At 46.0% G+C, this 20606-nt stretch overlaps 1 pseudogene; it reads left to right on the forward strand.

Moving 5' to 3' along the window:
• Nucleotides 1-20606, forward strand: part of LOC115115236 (kazrin-like) — a 634395-nt pseudogene that overhangs the window by 427873 nt on the left and 185916 nt on the right.

A 20606-nucleotide genomic window follows, 5' to 3' on the forward strand; every position in this document is an offset into this window, starting at 1 on the left:
AGGAGAGAGAGAAGGATAGAGGAGAAGAGAGAGGGGGATAGAGAGGAGGACAAAGAGGAGGAGGACAGAGAGGAGGACAGAGAGGAGGATACAGGAGGAGAGAGAGAGGATAGAGAAGAGGATAGAGGAGGATAGAGAGGAGAATAAAGAGGAGGAGAGAGAGGAGGAGAGAGAGGAGGATAAAGAGGAGGACAGAGAGGAGGACAGAGAGGAGGACAGAGAGGAGGAGAGAGAGGAGGAGAGAGAGAAGGATAGAGGAGGAGAGAGAGGAGGAGAGAGAGGAGGATGGGGAATTAGAGAGAGAGAAGGATAAGAGAAGGAGAGAGAGGGGGACGGGGAGGAGGAGAGAGAGGAGGACGGGGAGGAGGAGAGAGAGGAGGATAGAGAGTAGGACAGAGAGGGGGATAGAGAGGAGGACAGAGAGGAGGACAGAGAGAGGATAGAGAGGAGGAGAGAGAGGAGGAGAGAGAGAGGATAGAGAGGAGTAAAGAGAGAGGAGAGAGAGGAGGAGAGAGAGAAGGATAGAGGAGAAGAGAGAGGGGGATAGAGAGGAGGACAGAGAGGAGGAGAGAGAGGAGGACAGAGAGGAGGAGGACAGAGAGGAGGACAGAGATGAGGATACAGGAGGAGAGAGAGAGGATAGAGAAGAGGATAGAGGAGGATAGAGAGGAGAATAAAGAGGAGGAGAGAGAGGAGGAGAGAGAGGAGGATAAAGAGGAGGACAGAGAGGAGGACAGAGAGGAGGAGAGAGAGGAGGAGAGAGAGAATGATAGAGGAGGAGAGAGAGGAGGAGAGAGAGGAGGATGGGGAATTAGAGAGAGAGAAGGATAAGAGAAGGAGAGAGAGGAGGACGGGGAGGAGGAGAGAGAGGAGGACGGGGAGGAGGAGAGAGAGGAGGACAGAGAGGAGGATAAGAGAGGTGGATAGAGAGGATGAGAGAAAGGAGAATAGAGAGGAGGAGAGAGAGGAGGAGAGAAAGGTGGAGAGAAGGAGAGAGAAGGACAGGGAGGAGAGAGGAGGAGGATAGAGAAGAGGATAGAGAGGAGGATAGAGAGGAGGAGAGAGAGGAGGATAGAGAGGAGGAGAGAGGAGGATAGACAAGAGGATGATAGACAAGAGGAGAGAGACGGACAGCAGATGAACCTTCACCTGTAGAGTTCAAGCACCAGAGTTCGATCAGAACCATTAAATCGTTGTATTGGACGCAAAAACGTTTGGCGGAGCAAAATAGAGAGAGACAGTATGAGAGAAAAAGTGTGAAAAGGAATAAGACAGTGGATTGAAAATGTGAGCAGAGTATGATCTGTATGAAAACTGTCCTCCCATTTCTCCTGCAATTGTTAAACATGCAAAAATCTATTAGCTGTATTGTTCATTAGAATAGTGCCTGTCAAACTCAATTCATATCTATAATGGCTCTGCCAATTTCAAACATAATTGTTTGTTTTTGAAAACCTCTCAGCAGTGTGTATGGAAGTTTCATCACATCACAAGTTTAACGCAGACAGTGACTCATTTGATTACTCGCTCACTCTTTCTCTCTCTTTCTGTCACTCTTTCACACGCGCACATATGCACACATGTACACACAATCACACACACAGACACACAGCTATTCACCACCTGTGTGAGTCATGTTAGTGCCCCTTGGCTTTGTAAATGCTAATAATAACTGTCCTTCCTCTTTAGAAAGACGTCTTCCTGAAGAGATCTGTTGTCAACATAACGTTATTGTACATCTCAATGATGCTAGTCCCTGTTGTTGGTCTGATGTCATATGTCCTATTGTGTTTTGTCTGACAGATCCTGCCGGTAATTACAGGCAGAAGTCGGTGTTGAGCGATATCTGTTACCAGACAGAGATCTCCAGCCTCATGGACTTTGGGACTCCAGACTCCTCGCTCGATAAAGGTAAGGTGTTGCCATTGGAAATACAGGGCGTTGCCTTGGTGACGGAAGGAAGTGTGTGCGTGGTGATTTGTGCCAGGAGTTGAGACTGAGACAAAGACCTGTCAGCATGTCAGATGGGTGTACACAGACAGGAGCAAAGGCCTGTGAGTCTCTGTCTGTCTGTCTGTCTGTCTGCCTGTCTGCCTGCCTGCCTGCCTGCCTGCCTGCCTGCCTGCCTGCACACAGGGTTAATGATCTGCTTGGCATTGTACTGTATACACCCAATTCTGTGCTGGGCTCAGACACAATGTAGTGAAACATTGATAGCAGAGCTGAATGGGGTGAGAGGGGCAGATGTAACCTCTTTACATTCTATTGTTGTAGCATCTGAATAGAGAAGACTACTATTGATGTTCGTCTTTGTTGTATTGTGGTTTTGGCCATTTTATGCTCTAATCACAGTCTTCATTTTGAGGTAAATGGCATCTAATTTTCCCTCTAAAGAACTTTCTGAATAAAGGCTCTCTCTCTTAGTTGTGATCTGGATGATCAATAATGATAGTGAGGAGGATTGTCATAAAGAGTATTGATCACCTGAAGCTTATTGGTCAATATATAAGTCTTGTGGGCATTTCATTTTCTCCTACTTAATGATACCCATTATTCTTTATCACGCTGCCAGAAAGCCAGAAGAGTGTCCCCCACAATTGTAATTGTAATCATTTCATGGAATACTGCCCCTTCAAGCAGCAGAAGTACACTCTCAGGTCATTAAATGAGCCTCATGACACTTCAATCAGCCCTGAACAGAGGTAGTATCTATCTGAGTCACTCCTTCCCTCCCTTCTTCCCATCCCAGGACAATTATTAATATATTAATGCCTGTCTTTCTCAGCTCTCCATCAACACTCTCATGTGCTTATAATGCAGAGTGACCAATCATCTGGTGCAGCTGGAGGACAGGGGGAGCAGAGAAAGAGAGAGGGGGGCAGAGAAAGAGAGGGAGGGGGAGCAGAGAAAGAGAGGGAGGGGGAGCAGAGAAAGAGATGGAGGGGGGGCAGAGAAAGAGAGGGAGGAGGAGAGGGAGAGAAATGGAGGGGGAGAGGAAGGGAGCGAGAATAAGATAGGGAAGAGAAAGAGAGGGAGGGAGGGAGCGAGCGAGCGAGGAAGCGAGAGAGGGAGGGGGGTGCAGGAGAGAGAGGGAGAGCCCCACCCTCTTCAACAAATTGGCGAGGGCACTAGAAAAGTCTGCAGCACCCAGCCTCACCCTACTAGAATCTGAAATCAAATGTCTACTGTTTGCTGATGATGTGGTGCTTCTGTCCCCAACCAAGGAGGGCCTACAGCAGAACCTAGATGTCCTGCACAGATTCTGTCAGACATGGGCAGAATCTCAGTAAGTCAGAAATAATGGTGTTCCAAAAAAGGTCCAGTTGCCAGGACCACAAATACAAATTCCATCTAGACACTGTTACCCACTAAAAACGATACATACCTCGGCCTAAACATCAGCGCCACAGGTAACTTCCACAAAGCTATGAACGATCTGAGAGACAAGGCAAGAAGGGCCATCTACGCCCTCAAAAAGAACATAAAATTTGACAGTTATCAGTTATAGAACCCATTGCCCATTGGTTGTGAGGTCTGGGGTCCGCTCACCAACCAAGAATTCACAAAATGAGACAAACACCAAATTGAGACTCTGCATACAGAATGTAGCAAAAATATCCTCCGTGTACAACGTAAAACACCAAATAATGCATGCAGAGCAGAATTAGGCTTAAACCGGCTAATTACCAAAGTCCAGCTTGTAAATTCTACAACCACCTAAAAGGAAGAGATTCCCAAACCTTCCATAACAAAGCCATCACCTACAGAGATGGACCTGGAGAAGAGTCCCCTAAGTAAGCTGGTCCTGGGGCTCTGTTCACCACCACCAACGGACCCCATAAAGCCCCAGGACAGCAACAGGACAGCAACACAATTAGACCATTGGAAAGAATGAACTAGAATGTTATTTGGCCCTAAACAGAGAGTACACACTGGCAGAATACCTGACCACTGTAATTGACCCAAAATTAATCTCTTAAGGATCGGACCCTTTTTTTAAATGTCTGCCTAAAATGACATACCCAAATCTAATAGCCTGTAGCTCAGGACCTGAACTAAGGATATGCATATTCGTGATACCATTTGAAAGGAAACACTTTGAAGTTTGTGGAAATGTGAAAAAAAATTTGTACCATCATCTTTGAAATGCAAGAGAAAGGTCATAATGAATTATTCTAGCCCAGGCGCAATTTAAACTTTGGCACCTAGCACTGTATGTGCAAAGTTTTAGAGTGATCTAGTGAAGTATTGCATATCTATTCAAAATGTAGTTTTTTGCCATTTCTAACCTCACACTTGTTGTTTATGTTTTGGGGCGGCAGGTAGCCTAGTGGTCAGAGCATTGGACTAGTAACTGCAAGATTGCAAGATCAAATCCCTGCCCTGACAAGCAAATATTCTGCCGTTCTGCCCCTGAACAGGCAGTTAACCCACTGTTCCTGGGCTGTCATTGAAAATAAGAATTTGTTCTTAACTGACTTGCCTAGTTAAATAAATGTACATGGATTTTATAATGTCGTATGTTTTTCCCCAAACCACACTTTTCATCAATTTGTATAGCAGACCCTCATGCCACAATTAATCCAAATATTTTGTGAAGTTAACAAAGCATGAGAAGACCTTGCCTTTGGTTTGTTTGTTTGTCACTTGGGGTTTGCAGGGTGAGTATGTGATCTGTCGTACGGTAATTTGGTATAAAGCCAATATGACATTTGCTCAGTAAATTGTTTTCACTGAGGAAATGTACTAGTCTGCTGTTAATGATAATGCAGAGGATTTACCCAAGGTTGAGAGATGCATTTCCCACGGTAGTTATTAGGGTCCAATTTGTCTCCACTTTTGTGGATTGTGGTTATCAGTCCTTGGTTCCAAATATTGGGGAAGATTCCAGAGCTGAGGATGATGTTAAAGAGTTTAAGCCATTTGGAATGTGTGGTCTGTATACAATTGGGCAAAAAAGTATTTAGTCAGCCACCAATTGTGCAAGTTCTCCCACTTAAAAAGATGAGAGAGGCCTGTAATTTTCATCATAGGTACACTTCAACTATGACAGAGAAAATGAGAAAAAGAAATCCAGAAAATCACAATGTAGGATTTTTAATGAATTTATTTGCTACTTCACAGCAGCAAGATTTGTGACCTGTTGCCACAAGAAAAGGACAACCAGTGAATAACAAACACCAATGCAAATCAAATCAAAGTGACTATGCATAGGTAACAAACAAACAGTGAGTAGCAGCAGTGTACAGGGGGGGTAGGAATTGCTGACTTCAGCAGTCTAATGGCTTGGGGGTAGCTGTTGAGGAGCCTTTTGGTCTGAGACTTGGCGCTCCGGTACCGCTTGCTGTGCGGTAGAAGTCTACAACTTGGGTGACTGGAGTATCTGACACCGCCTATTACAGTACAGTTGAAGTCAGAAATGTACATACACTTATGTTGGAGTCATTAAAACTCGTTTTTCAACGACTCCACAAATTTCTTGTTAACAAACTATAGTTCTGGCAAGTCGGTTAGGACATCTACTTTTTCCAACAATTGTTTACAGACAGATTATTTCACTTATAGTTCACTGTATCACAGATCCAGTGGGTCAGAAGTTTACATACACCAAACTGACTGTGCCTTTATACAACTTGGAAAATTCCAGAAAATTATGTCATGGCTTTAGAAGCTTCTGATAGGCTAATTGACATCATTTGAGTCAACTGGAGGTGTACCTGTAGATGTATTTCAAGGCCTACCTTCAAACTCAGTGCATCTTTGCTTGACATCATGGGAAAATCAAAAGAAATCAGCCAAGACCTCAGAAAAAAAATTGTAGACTTCCACAAGTCTGGTTCATCCTTGGGAGCAATTTCCAAATGCCTGAAGGTACCACGTTCATCTGTACAAACAATAGTTTGCAAGTATAAACACCATGGGACCACGCAGGCATCATACCGCTCAGGAAGGAGAGGCGTTCTGTCTCCTAGAGATGAACGAACTTCGGTTCGAATATTGCAAATCAATCCAAGAACAACAGCAAAGGACCTTGTGAAGATGCTTGAGGAAACATTTACAAAAGTATCTATATCCACAGTAAAATGAGTCCTATATCGACATAACCTGAAAGGCCGCTCAGGAAGGAAGAAGCCACTGCTCCAAAACCGCCATAAAAAAAGCCAGACTACGGTTTGCAACTGCACATGGGGACAAAGATCGTACTGTTTTGGAGAAATGTCCTCTGGTCTGATGAATGACCATCGTTATGTCTCAATTTTGTAGAGAATTTGTGGGTAGAACTGAAAAAGCGTATGCGAGCAAGGAGGACTACAAACCTGACTCAGTTACACCATCTCTGTCAAGAGGAATTTACCAAAATTCACCCAACTTATTGTGGGAAGCTTGTGGAAGGCTACCCGAAACGTTTGACCCAAGTTAAACAATTGAAAGGCAATGCTACCAAATACTAATTGAGTGTATGTAAACTTCTGACCCACTGGGAATGTGATGAAATAAATAAAAGCTGACCTAAAACAGGGACTTTTTACTAGGATTAAATGTCAGGAATTGTGAAAAACTGAGTTTAAATGTATTTGGCTAAGTTGTATGTAAACCTCCGACTTCAACTGTATGTAGGTCCTGGATGGTAGGAAGCTTTGCCCCAGTGATGTACTGGGTCGTTCGCACTACCCTCTGTAGCTTCTTGCGGTCAGATGTCGAGCAGTTGTCATACCAAGCGGTGATGCATCCAGTGCTCTCTGTGGTACAGCTGTAAAACCTTTTGAGAATCTGGGGGCCCATGCCAAATCTTTTCAGTCTCCTATGGGGGGGAAAGGTTTTGTTGTGCCCTCTTCACAACTGTCTTGGTATGTTTGGACCATGATAGTTTGTTGGTGATGTGGACACCAAGGAACTTGAAGCTCTCGACCTGCTCCACAACAGCCCAGTCGATGTTAACGGGGGCCTGTTCGGCCCACTTTTTCCTGTAGTCCACGTTCAATGTGTTTAGTTATGACATCAAGGATAGCTGTATGAGGGGTGGAAAGACAGGATAGAGGACTGAGAGTATGAAGACAAAAGAGCAGTATCATGAGAAGGGTAACTGTAAATAAAAATATCAGTCAATTGATTCCAGCTACACTGAAACCAAGGCTGAAACAAGTAAACTCTTGTCACACTCACAACCCTGAATGGGCGTTAGATGAATGAGAATGAGAATGACACATGACTGTGATTCTTGAGCAGTCAGTGAATTAGTCAGCCAGCTAGCCAGCCAGCCAGTCAGTCAGTCAGTGAGTGAGTGAGTGAGTGAGTGAGTGAGTGAGTGAGTGAGTGAGTGAGTGAGTGAGTGAGTGAGTGAGTGAGTGAGTGAGTGAGTGAGTGAGTGAGTGAGTGAGTGAGTGAGTGAGTGAGTGAGTGACAGATCCATTGCATCAGTTGACAAGCATCTGGCTAAAATGTCTGTGATGTTTGGGCCATGTTGAAAGATGAAACACACACATTGGAGCATCATCCACTGACAAGCAGGATAGATGGCTTACTTGTGCTCATTACTACAATAGCAATAGGTGACACACTCTCTCCCACACATAAGTCTAAATATGCACATATGTATTCTATATTTGAGACATAATTATTCTGTACAGGCTTAGCACTAGAAAATAGCACTATATTAGGTTTGTGGTAGCCAAGTAATGAAATTCTGTGACAGAATCATAAGAAATATCTAAATCCATTTGCGGATGGAAAAAAGATGCATGTTACATTTTTAGTTGCAAGTTTATGTATTACTAATACAGTAATACATAATACTACAACACTTTCAGTTTATACAACCTGTACACGTTAGTACTAAGCTACAATGTTTCAGGAGTAAAAATAGCCAGCAGGAAGTCAGATTTAACTCTGAAATGAATCCCCCCCAGTGTCTTGTTTACACTTCCTTTAACCAATGCTGGGCTTATCTCTGTTCCTCTACCTGACTGCACCTGCTGTCCCTTTCTTGGGCCCTGGGACTGGGAGAAAACACCAGCACTTCCTGGGTTGCGTTCTCACACTAACAACCCCAGTGATGTGTGTGGAATTGTTTTGATGTACTTTCATTTGTGACCAGGAAGTACTGTATGTCTCAAGTTTCAAGTTTTATTTTCACATGCAAGTACAATCCTTACAGGTGTATTGTTCTCTGTACAGTAAGTGAGATGTTCAGTATAGTATATAGTAAGTATATAGTATATATAGTATATAGTTGGTATATAGTAAGTCCTGTACTGTACGGACAGTGTGGCATTCAACTCTCTGCCATCAGGTGGAGTAGGAGTGCTATAACAGTGACTCACCTGTCCTACCACCTACAGGTACGCCCTCCCTCCTCCACGAGAGAGAGAGAGAGAGAGAGAGAGAGAGAGAGAGAGAGAGAGAGAGAGAGAGAGAGAGAGAGAGAGAGAGAGAGAGAGAGAGAGAGAGAGAGAGAGAGAGAGAGAGATTCCAGATAGATAGATAGATAGATTAGATAGATAGATAGATAGATAGATAAATAGATAGATAGATAGATAGATAGATAGATAGATAGATAGATAGATTCCCGAGAGAGCTAGATCGATTCCAGAGAGAGAGATTCCAGAGAGAGCTAGATCGATTCCAGAGAGAGAGATTCCAGAGAGAGCTAGATCGATTCCAGAGAGAGAGATTCCAGAGAGAGCTAGATCGATTCCAGAGAGAGAGATTCCAGAGAGAGCTAGATAGATTCCAGAGAGAGAGATTCCAGAGAGAGCTAGATAGATTCCAGAGAGAGAGCTGGGAAGGGTTAAAAAGAGGAGGGGTGAGAGCGGTTTGGAATGGAAACTGCCTCTGGGCGTGTACCAGAACAGGTAGAGAAAAGGGCGGGGGAGAGAGAGAGGGGTTGAGAGATAGAACCTGCAAATGACAGAGAGGGAGATAGCTAGAGAAAACAGGCTCACTCACGCACTCAGGGGAACTCTTCCTAGTAACCTGGCTGGGTGGACCTAATGACCAGAGCTGCGAGTGGCTGGGAGAGAGGCTGCTGTGCTACGGTGTATTTCTGAATGGTGTCTGTCTGTGTTGGGTTCCTCTGCTATGAGAACACACACCAGCACTGACCGTGGAGCCCAGCGTAGCCTGTACTGTGGAGGAGGAGGAGGACATGAGGTCCGACAGGGAGGAGGGGACACCCGGTGAGTGAGAGAAAGAAAGAGGAATGTATTTAGAGGATCACTCGCTGTTGTGACGGTTGGTTTAAGCCAGAGTTCTGTTTCTACGGTAGAAGAGTGTGTTTAGAGGATCACTCGCTGTTGTGACGGTTGGTTTAAGCCAGAGTTCTGTTTCTACGGTAGAAGAGTGTGTTTAGAGGATCACTCGCTGTTGTGACAGTTGATTTAAGCCAGAGTTCTGTTTCTACTGTAGAAGAGTGTGTGAGTTCACAAGTTCGTCTTTAACATGTATACCCATTTGTTTTAATATTCACACTGAATTTATAAACATATTTGATGGTAGGAGGCTCCTAACCTCCTTTGTTTATTTGCTTTACATAAGCATGTTGACCTGGATCTGATATGTACGTTGATTAATATGCGTGTTAATCTGTTAATCTACCATGAGTGAGTCTGGTATTTAGGCAGATATTTGGTGATGATCAGCTCAGACAACATAGCACACATAGACTACATCTCTGAGAGATGATGAGTCAGTCTCTCACATGCCAGTACTCTGGAAGCTGTGTCCTGTTCTGTCTGGAGTCCTGTCTAGTCCTAGAACTACTATCCAATCAGCATATTGCCCCAGTGTTCACCCTACAATTCCTCCTCCCATGTCTTGCCTTTAATGTGTTGCAATGCATTTGATAGAAAATGGCAGCCACCAGATACAGCCATTCATTCAGGTGTTATCTGAGAGAGCCTCCTGGTAGACACTGTCTCTGTGACAGGATCTATACTGTGTGTTTTACCTGTACACCCCCTGACAAGTTACATAAGACTGTGGGGGGCGAGCGTGCGTGCGTGCGTGCGCATCTCCATGCACGCCTGTGTGTGTGTGCCTCCATGCACGCCTGTGTGTGTGTGCCTCCATGCACGCCTGTGTGTGTGTGCCTCCATGCACTCCTGTGTGTGTGTGCCTCCATGCACTCCTGTGTGTGTGCCTCCATGCACTCCTGTGTGTGTGTGCCTCCATGCACTCCTGTGTGTGTGTGCCTCCATGCACTCCTGTGTGTGTGTGCCTCCATGCACTCCTGTGTGTGTGTGCCTCCATGCACTCCTGTGTGTGTGTGCCTCCATGCACTCCTGTGTGTGTGTGCCTCCATGCACGCCTGTGTGTGTGTGCCTCCATGCACTCCTGTGTGTGTGTGCCTCCATGCACTCCTGTGTGTGTGTGCCTCCATGCACTCCTGTGTGTGTGTGCCTCCATGCACTCCTGTGTGTGTGTGCCTCCATGCACTCCTGTGTGTGTGTGCCTCCATGCACTCCTGTGTGTGTGTGCCTCCATGCACTCCTGTGTGTGTGTGCCTCCATGCACGCCTGTGTGTGTGTGCCTCCATGCACTCCTGTGTGTGTGTGCCTCCATGCACTCCTGTGTGTGTGTGCCTCCATGCACTCCTGTGTGTGTGTGCCTCCATGCACTCCTGTGTGTGTGTGCCTCCATGCACTCCTGTGTGTGTGTGCCTCCATGCACTCCTGTGTGTGTGTGCCTCCATGCACTCCTGTGTGTGTGTGCCTCCATGCACTCCTGTGTGTGTGTACCTCCATGCACGCCTGTGTGTGTGTGCCTCCATGCACTCCTGTGTGTGTGTGCCTCCATGCACTCCTGTGTGTGTGTGCCTCCATGCACTCCTGTGTGTGTGTGCCTCCATGCACGCCTGTGTGCGTGCGTGCGTGCGTGCTCTGCTCATGCATGCATATTATGTGTGTGTGTGTGCATGCACATATGTGTGTGTACTTAATACTCACTCTTGTTTGTGTGTGTGTGCGTGCTGGTGGTGGTATTTGAGTGGATGAGTCCGAGTCTTATCCCGCTGGTTGTGTTGCATGACTCCTGCTGTTGATTTACTTCATACCCAGAGGTTTGAGGAAAGATAATGAGTTTGACAGAGTGAGACGCTGCTGCCAGATGGCACTATCAGAGATGGTCTCACTATCAGAGATGGTCTCACTATCAGAGATGGTCTCACTATCAGAGATGGTCTCACTATCAGAGATGGTCTCACACTCTGCTCCAACAACAGCTCACAGCAGGCCCATGATGACATGATCTGCAGGCCTAGTCCTTGACCAGTCCACCTGGCTGGACCAGTCTAATGTGTTACAGCTCCATAGCGAGTGGAGGTCAGTGTATGAGAAGGATGCACCACCATTAGTTTGACTGTGGTTTTCCCGGAGATGTTCATGAATTGGGCACTGCTTTCATCTCCATCCTGGTTTGAGTGAAAAGAGCTACAATATGTTTAGATAGATTAGAGATTTTGATCTTGTTGGTCTTGTTGGCCTTGTTGGTCTTGTTGGTCTTGTTGGTCTTGTTGGTCTTGTTGGCCTTGTTGGCCTTATTGTTCTTGTTGGTATTGTTGGCCTTATTGTTCTTGTTGGCCTTGTTGGTCTTGTTGGCCTTGTTGGTCTTGTTAGTCTTGTTGGCCTTGTTGGCCTTGTTGGTCTTGTTGGCCTTGTTGGCCTTGTTGGTATTGTTGGCCTTGTTAGTCTTGTTGGTCTCATTGGTCTTGTTGGTCTTGTTGGTCGTATTGTTCTTGTTGATTTTGTTGGCCTTGTTGGTCTTATTGGTCTTGTTGTTATAGTTGGTCTTATTGTTCTTGTTGGCCTTGTTGGCCTTGTTGGCCTCGTTGGTCTCGTTGGTCTTGTTGGTCTTGTTGGCCCTGTTGGTCTTGTTGGTCTTGTTAGTCTTGTTAGTCTTGTTGGCCTCGTTGGCCTCGTTGGTCTTGTTGGTCTTGTTGGCCTCGTTGGCCTCGTTGGTCTTGTTGGTCTTGTTGGTCTTGTTGGCCCTGTTGATCTTGTTGGTCTTGTTAGTCTTGTTAGTCTTGTTGGCCTCGTTGGCCTCGTTGGTCTTGTTGGTCTTGTTAGTCTTGTTGGCCTCGTTGGTCTTGTTGGTAGTGCTAACTGACTCTGCGTTGAGCAGTCACTGCAGGTTATTGCTGCTCTTCCAGAGGCACATCCCTGGCAGTAGGGTTAATCTCCTCATAATAAAAGTGTGAATTAATTACTGCTATTTCCAGTTGGCATGCCTACACTGAACCCTGTTGTAATGTAAACTCACAGCAATTAATTAATGGCTGCTGTTCCCTATAGATATACACACAGACATGGACGAGCCAGCTTGCACAATAATACACACAAACACACAATCTCTTTGTGGGTTCATGCATGCAGAATTACACATGCAGACACTAGTCAGGCATAAACTGTAACATATACTGTATAGAGGGAAACCTAGGGTCCGCTCTATCTAACATCTTGTTTGTGTTGTGCGTTGGATGTTGAAGTTAAGTAAAGTTGAGAGCCAATGCCAATGCATAATTGATGCTCACATATATTATAGAACAGTCCTGTAATAACCTGAGTGAGAAGAGGACTTGCTGGTCCTCACGTGCTGCCAAATGCTGTTCAGGGATCAACCAGGGAGGATTTGTGTTGTGTTGTATTCTCTCACCCACACTCATCCCGGCACTATCAATGGCTGAGAGACTGAGACAGCCTACAGGAAGGAGGTCAGAGACCTGGCAGAGTGGTGCCAGGACAACAACCTCTCCCTCAATGTCAGCAAGACAAAGGAGCGTGGACTACAGGAAACGGAAGGGCCGAGCACGCCCCCATTCACATAGAGGGGGCTATAGTGGAGACGGTCGAGAGCTTCAAGTTCCTGTCCACATCATCAAGGACCTACCATGGTCCACACACACCAACACAGTCCTGAAGAGGGCACGACAACTTCTCTTCCCCCTTAGGAGGCTGAAAAGATTTGGCTTGAGCCCTGAGATCCTCAAAAGGTTTTACAGCTACACCATTGAGAGCATCTTGACTGACTGCATCACCACTTGGTATGGTAACTGTTTGGTATTCGGCCACAAGGCGCTACAGAGGGTAATGCGTACAGCCCAGTACTTCACTGTGACCGAGCTCCCTGTCAACCAGGACATCTATACCAGACGTGTCAGAGGATGGCCCTAGAAATTGTCAAAGACTCCAGTCACCCAAGTCACAGTCTGTTCTCTCTGCTATCACACTGCAAGCAGTACCGGAGCGCCAAGTCTGGGACCAAAATGTTCCTGAAAAGCTTCAACCCCAAAGCCATAAGACTGCTGAACCATTAATTAAACAGCTACCTGGACTTTATACTTTTCACCCCTATCTACATGTACATTGTACTTCAATCAATCACCTAACCAAACCTACATGTATATATTACCTCAATCAATCACCTCAACTACCTCGTACCCCAGTACACTGACTCGGTACCGGTACTGCTTGTATGTAGCCTGTACATAGCCTCGTTATAGTTTTTATTGTGTTATTTTCTTGTTACTATTTTCTTTTTATTTATTTGTAAATGTTCTTACTTTTTAACTGCATTGTTGGGAAAGGGCTCGTAAGTAAGCATTTCACAGTAAAGTCTACACTTGTTGTATTCGGCAGATGTGACAAAGTATTATTTGATTTGACTACTGTAGAGAATGTCAACATAGTGTTGTGCAGCAGGTTTAGAACAGAAAATAATCTCCATGCAGCCTCCCAACCACCAAACTCCCCCTCGGATCCAAAACCGGTCATTGACTGAATGAATATGGTTGCTATTTTTGATGCAACCCTTTCCACCGGTCTTCCTGCATCATTTCATGTTGATTTGATGTTATCCTCTTATATAAGGCTTATATATGGGTCATCCTCTTGTCTTGGGATGTAAACTAAATTGGCTCTTTAGTGACTAGTCTTATCAGGTCGTTGTTAACAGCCATTTCGTGCCACCTTCCACGGTATCACGATGTGCCTGTTGCCTGTGAGACGTCGTAATAATGTGAAAAGATGGTTTAAATAGCCACTTAAAGTTTGTCATTTCCATTTTGAAATTTCAGACTTGAGTTTCCCTTATGAAAAATGACCAAAAATGACCATGACCATTTCCTGTTGCTGCAGGATTATTTTCCTACTGTTTCCTACTTAATTGTATCAAATTAAGATCCCACATCTGTATGAGAGATCCCTGGGTTCATTCGGCAGGCTGCATTTCCCTGACAATAAGGGCTATTATCTGCATGAGTTTGATGAGGAGAAGCAGCCGACCCCTGTCATCCCCTACGGCGATCCCAACACAGCCCTCCTTTCGTGGGAATCATCTCCACCACGCAGTAATAATCAGAGAGGCAAAGCACACCAGGCATCCATGCACACACACAAGCACACACACACTTGCATGCGCACACACAAACACACCGATACAGCCATCCACGCATCATGTGACTCCTCCGTCACAGCCATACAGAGCAGAGGAACATTGTGGATGGAGCAGAGACATGGAAGCACAGATGCTCTGTGGCCAAGAGCAGACAATAAGACGCAATGTATTCACAGTGGTGTAAAGTACTTAAGTAAAAATACTTAAAAGTACTACTTAAGTAGATTTTTTTTGTATCTGCATTTGACTTTACATACACTTGTGTTAGAGTCATTAAAACTTGATTTTCAACCACTCCACAAAGTTCTTGTTAACAAACTATAGTTTTGGCAAGTCGGTTAGGACATCTACTTTGTGCATGACACAAGTCATTTTTCCAACTATTGATTACAGACAGATTATTCCACTTATAATTCACTGTATCACAATTCCAGTGGGTCAGAAGTTTACACACACTAAGGTGACTGTGCCTCTAAACAGCTTGGAATATTCCAGAAATGATGTCATGGCTTTAGAAGCTTCTGATAGGCTAATTTACATCATTCGAGTCAATTGGAGGTGTACCTGTGGATGTATTTCAAGGCCTACCTTCAAATTCAGTGCCTCTTTGCTTGACATCATGGGAAAATCGAAAGAAATCAGCCAAGACCTCAGAAGAAAATGGTAGACTTCCACAAGTCTGGTTCATGCTTGGGAGCAATTTCCAAATGCCTGAAGGTACCACGTTCATCTGTACAAACAATAGTACGCAAGTATAAAAACCATGGGACCCTGCAGCCATCATACCGCTCAGGAAGGAGACGCGTTCTGTCTCCTAGAGATGAATGTACTTTGGTGCGAAAATTGCAAATCAATCCAAGAACAACAGCAAAGGACCTTGTGAAGATGCTGGAGGAAACAGGCACAAAAGTATCTATATCCACACTTATAAGAGTCCTATATTGACATAACCTGAAAGGCCGCTCAGCAAGGAAGAAGCCACTGCTCCAAAACCGCCATAAAAAAAGCCAGACGACGGTTTGCAACTGCACATGGGGATAAAGATCGTACTTTTTTGGAGAAATGTCCTCCTGTCTGATGAAACATAAATAGAACTGTTTGGCCTTAATGACCATTGTTATGTTTGGAGGAAAAAGGGGGAGTCTTGCAAGCCGAAGAATACCATCCCAACTATGAAGGACAATATGTGGATATATTGAAGCATCATCTCAAGACATCAGTTAGGAAGTTAAAGCTTGGTTGCAAATGGGTCTTCCAAATGGACAATGACCCCAAGCATACTTACAAAGTTGTTGCAAAATGGCTTAAGGACAACAACGTCAAGGTACTGGAGTGGCCATGAAAAAGTCCTGACATCAATCCTATAGAAAATGTGTGGGCAGAACTGAAAAGCGTGTGCGAGCAAGGAGGCCTGCAAACCTGACTCAGTTACACCAGCTCTGTCAAGAGGAATGGGCCAAAATTCACCCAACTTATTGTGGGAAGCTTGTGGAAGGCTACCCGAAACATTTGACCCAGGTTAACAATTGAAAGGCAATGCTACCAAATACTAATTGAGTGTATTTTAACTTCTGACCCACTGGGAATGTGATGAAAGAAATAAAAGCTGAAATAAATCATTCTCTCCACTATTATTCTGACATTTCACATTCTTAAAAGTAAAGTGGTGATCATAACTGACCTAAGACAGGGAATTTTTACTAGGCTAAATGTCAGGAATTGTGAAAAACTGAGTTTAAATGTATTTGGCTAAGGTGTATGTAAACTTCCGACTTCAACTGTATATTTTTGCCAATTTTTACTTTTTACTTCACTACATTCCTAAAGAAAAGTATGTACCTTTCACTCCATACATTTTCCCTGACACCCAAAAGCAAATTTTGCTGCAGAATGCTGTGGTAGCCATGCTGGTTAAGTGTGCCTTGAATTCTAAATTAATCAATGACAGTGTCACCAATAAGCACACCCACACCATCACACATCCTCCTCCATGCTTCACGGTGGGAACCACACATGCGGAGATCATCCGTTCACCTACTCTGAGTCTCACAAAGACACAGCGGTTGGAACCAAAAATCTCAAATTTGGACTCATTAGACCAAAGGACAGATTTTCACCTGTCTAATGTCCATTGCTTGTGTTTCTTGGCCCAAGCAAGTCTCTTCTTATTATTGGTGTCCTTTAGTAGTGGTTTCTATGCAGCAATATGTCCATGAACATTTACATTTACATTTAAAGTCATTTAGCAGACGCTCTTATCCAGAGCGACTTACAAATTGGTGCTTTCACCTTATGACATCCAGTGGAACAGCCACTTTACAATAGTGCATCTAAGTCTTTTAAGGGGGGTGAGAAGGATTACTTTATCCTATCCTAGGTATTCCTTAAAGAGGTGGGGTTTCAGGTGTCTCCGGAAGGTGGTGATTGACTCCGCTGTCCTGGCGTCGTGAGGGAGTTTGTTCCACCATTGGGGGGCCAGAGCAGCGAACAGTTTTGACTGGGCTGAGCGGGAACTGTACTTCCTCAGTGGTAGGGAGGCGAGCAGGCCAGAGGTGGATGAACGCAGTGCCCTTGTTTGGGTGTAGGGCCTGATCAGAGCCTGGAGGTACTGAGGTGCCGTTCCCCTCACAGCTCCGTAGGCAAGCACCATGGTCTTGTAGCGGATGCGAGCTTCAACTGGAAGCCAGTGGAGAGAGCGGAGGAGCGGGGTGACGTGAGAGAACTTGGGAAGGTTGAACACCAGACGGGCTGCGGCGTTCTGGATGAGTTGTAGGGGTTTAATGGCACAGGCAGGGAGCCCAGCCAACAGCGAGTTGCAGTAATCCAGACGGGAGATGACAAGTGCCTGGATTAGGACCTGCGCCGCTTCCTGTGTGAGGCAGGGTCGTACTCTGCGGATGTTGTAGAGCATGAACCTACAGGAATGGGCCACCGCCTTGATGTTAGTTGAGAACGACAGGGTGTTGTCAACCGTGATGTCGAGATCATGGAACGGGCAGTCCTTCCCCGGGAGGAAGAGCAGCTCCGTCTTGCCGAGGTTCAGCTTGAGGTGGTGATCCGTCATCCACACTGATATGTCTGCCAGACATGCAGAGATGCGATTCGCCACCTGGTCATCAGAGGGGGGAAAGGAGAAGATTAATTGTGTGTCGTCTGCATAGCAATGACAGGAGAGACCATGTGAGGTTATGACAGAGCCAAGTGACTTGGTGTATAGCGAGAATAGGAGAGGGCCTAGAACAGAGCCCTGGGGGACACCAGTGGTGAGAGCGCGTGGTGAGGAGACAGATTCTCGCCACGCCACCTGGTAGGAGCGACCTGTCAGGTAGGACGCAATCCAAGCATGGGCCGCGCCGGAGATTCCCAACTCGGAGAGGGTGGAGAGGAGGATCTGATGGTTCACAGTATCGAAGGCAGCCGATAGGTCTAGAAGGATGAGAGCAGAGGAGAGAGAGTTAGCTTTAGCAGTGCGGAGTGCCTCCGTGATACAGAGAAGAGCAGTCTCAGTTGAATGACTAGTCTTGAAACCTGACTGATTTGGATCAAGAAGGTCATTCTGAGAGAGATAGCAGGAGAGCTGGCCAAGGACGGCACGTTCAAGAGTTTTGGAGAGAAAAGAAAGAAGGGATACTGGTCTGTAGTTGTTGACATCGGAGGGATCGAGTGTAGGTTTTTTCAGAAGGGGTGCAACTCTCGCTCTCTTGAAGACGGGAGGGACGTAGCCAGCGGTCAGGGATGAGTTGATGAGCGAGGTGAGGTAAGGGAGAAGGTCGCCGGAAATGGTCTGGAGAAGAGAGGAGGGGATAGGGTCAAGCGGGCAGGTTGTTGGGCGGCCGGCCGTCACAAGACGCGAGATGTCATCTGGAGAGAGAGGGAGAAAGAGGTCAGAGCACAGGGTAGGGCAGTGTGAGCAGAACCAGCGGTGTCGTTTGACTTAGCAAACGAGGATCGGATGTCGTCGACCTTCTTTTCAAAATGGTTGACGAAGTCATCTGCAGAGAGGGAGGAGGGGGAGGGGGAGGAGGATTCAGGAGGGAGGAGAAGGTGGCAAAGAGCTTCCTAGGGTTAGAGGCAGATGCTTGGAATTTAGAGTGGTAGAAAGTGGCTTTAGCAGCAGAGACAGAGGAGGAAAATGTAGAGAGGAGGGAGTGAAAGGATGCCAGGTCCGCAGGGAGGCGAGTTTTCTCCATTTCCGCTCGGCTGCCCGGAGCCCTGTTCTGTGAGCTCGCAATGAGTCGTCGAGCCACGGAGCGGGAGGGGAGGACCGAGCCGGCCTGGAGGATAGGGGACATAGAGAGTCAAAGGATGCAGAAAGGGAGGAGAGGAGGGTTGAGGAGGCAGAATCAGGAGATAGGTTGGAGAAGGTTTGAGCAGAGGGAAGAGATGATAGGATGGAAGAGGAGAGAGTAGCGGGGGAGAGAGAGCGAAGGTTGGGACGGCGCGATACCATCCGAGTAGGGGCAGTGTGGGAAGTGTTGGATGAGAGCGAGAGGGAAAAGGATACAAGGTAGTGGTCAGAGACTTGGAGGGGAGTTGCAATGAGGTTAGTGGAAGAACAGCATCTAGTAAAGATGAGGTTGAGCGTATTGCCTGCCTTGTGAGTAGGGGGGAAGGTGAGAGGGTGAGGTCAAAAGAGGAGAGGAGTGGAAAGAAGGAGGCAGAGAGGAATGAGTCAAAGGTAGACGTGGGGAGGTTAAAGTCGCCCAGAACTGTGAGAGGTGAGCCGTCCTCAGGAAATGAGCTTATCAAGGCATCAAGCTCATTGATGAACTCTCCGAGGGAACCTGGAGGGCGATAAATGATAAGGATGTTAAGCTTGAAAGGGCTGGTAACTGTGACAGCATGGAATTCAAAGGAGGCGATAGACAGATGGGTAAGGGGAGAAAGAGAGAATGACCACTTGGGAGAGATGAGGATCCCGGTGCCACCACCCCGCTGACCAGAAGCTCTCGGGGTGTGCGAGAACACGTGGGCGGACGAAGAGAGAGCAGTAGGAGTAGCGGTGTTGTCTGTGGTGATCCATGTTTCCGTCAGTGCCAAGAAGTCGAGGGACTGGAGGGAAGCATAGGCTGAGATGAACTCTGCCTTGTTGGCCGCAGATCGGCAGTTCCAGAGGCTACCGGAGACCTGGAACTCCACGTGGGTCGTGCGCGCTGGAACCACCAGATTAGGGGTGGCCGCGGCCACGCGGTGTGGAGCGTTTGTATGGTCTGTGCAGAGAGGAGAGAACAGGGATAGACAGACACATAGTTGACAGGCTAGAGAAGAGGCTACGCTAATGCAAAGGAGATTGGAATGACAAGTGGACTACACGTCTCGAATGTTCAGAAAGTTAAGCTTACGTAGCAAGAATCTAATTGACTAAAATGATTAAAATGATACAGTACTGCTGAGGTAGGCTAGCTGGCAGTGGCTGCGTTGTTGACTTTGTAGGCTAGCTGGCAGTGGCTGCGTTGTTGACACTACACTAATCAAGTCGTTCCGTTGAGTGTAAAGTTTCTACAATGCTGCTATTCGGGGGCTAGCTGGCTAGCTAGCAGTGTTGATTACGTTACGTTGCATTAAAAGAACGACAATAGCTGGCTAGCTAACCTAGAAAATCGCTCTAGACTACACAATTATCTTTGAAACAAAGACGGCTATGTAGCTAGCTATGTATCTAGCTATGTAGCTAGCTAAGATCAAACAAATCACACCGTTGGGACTGTAATGAAATGAAAATGTGATACTACCTGTGGAGCGAAGCGGAATGCGACCGGAATGCGAAAGTTCTATTCAGTAGACGTTGGCTAGCTGTTGGCTAGCTAGGAGTGTCTCCTACGTTAAGGACGACAAATAGCTGGCTAGCTAACCTCGGTAAATTAAGATAATCACTCTAAGACTACACACTCTAAACTACACAATTATCTTGGATACGAAGACAGCAAAGACAACTATGTAGCTAGCTAACACTACACTAATCAAGTCGTTCAGTTGAGTGTGATAGTTACTACAGTGCTACGGTAGACGGTGAACGTTTGCTAGCTGGCTAGCTGCTGGGCAGATAGGAGGACGACGAAATACGATAATTACGCAATTATCTTTGATACAAAGACGGCTATGTAGCTAGCTAAGAAGAAATTGCTAAGATTAGACAAATCAAACCGTTGTACTATAATGAAATGTAATGAAATGTAATGAAAAGTTATACAACCTGCAGACCGAAGCAGACCGAAGTG

This window comes from Oncorhynchus nerka, linkage group LG15, assembly GCF_034236695.1.
Source record: "Oncorhynchus nerka isolate Pitt River linkage group LG15, Oner_Uvic_2.0, whole genome shotgun sequence".
Classification (NCBI taxonomy): Eukaryota; Metazoa; Chordata; class Actinopteri; order Salmoniformes; family Salmonidae; genus Oncorhynchus; species Oncorhynchus nerka.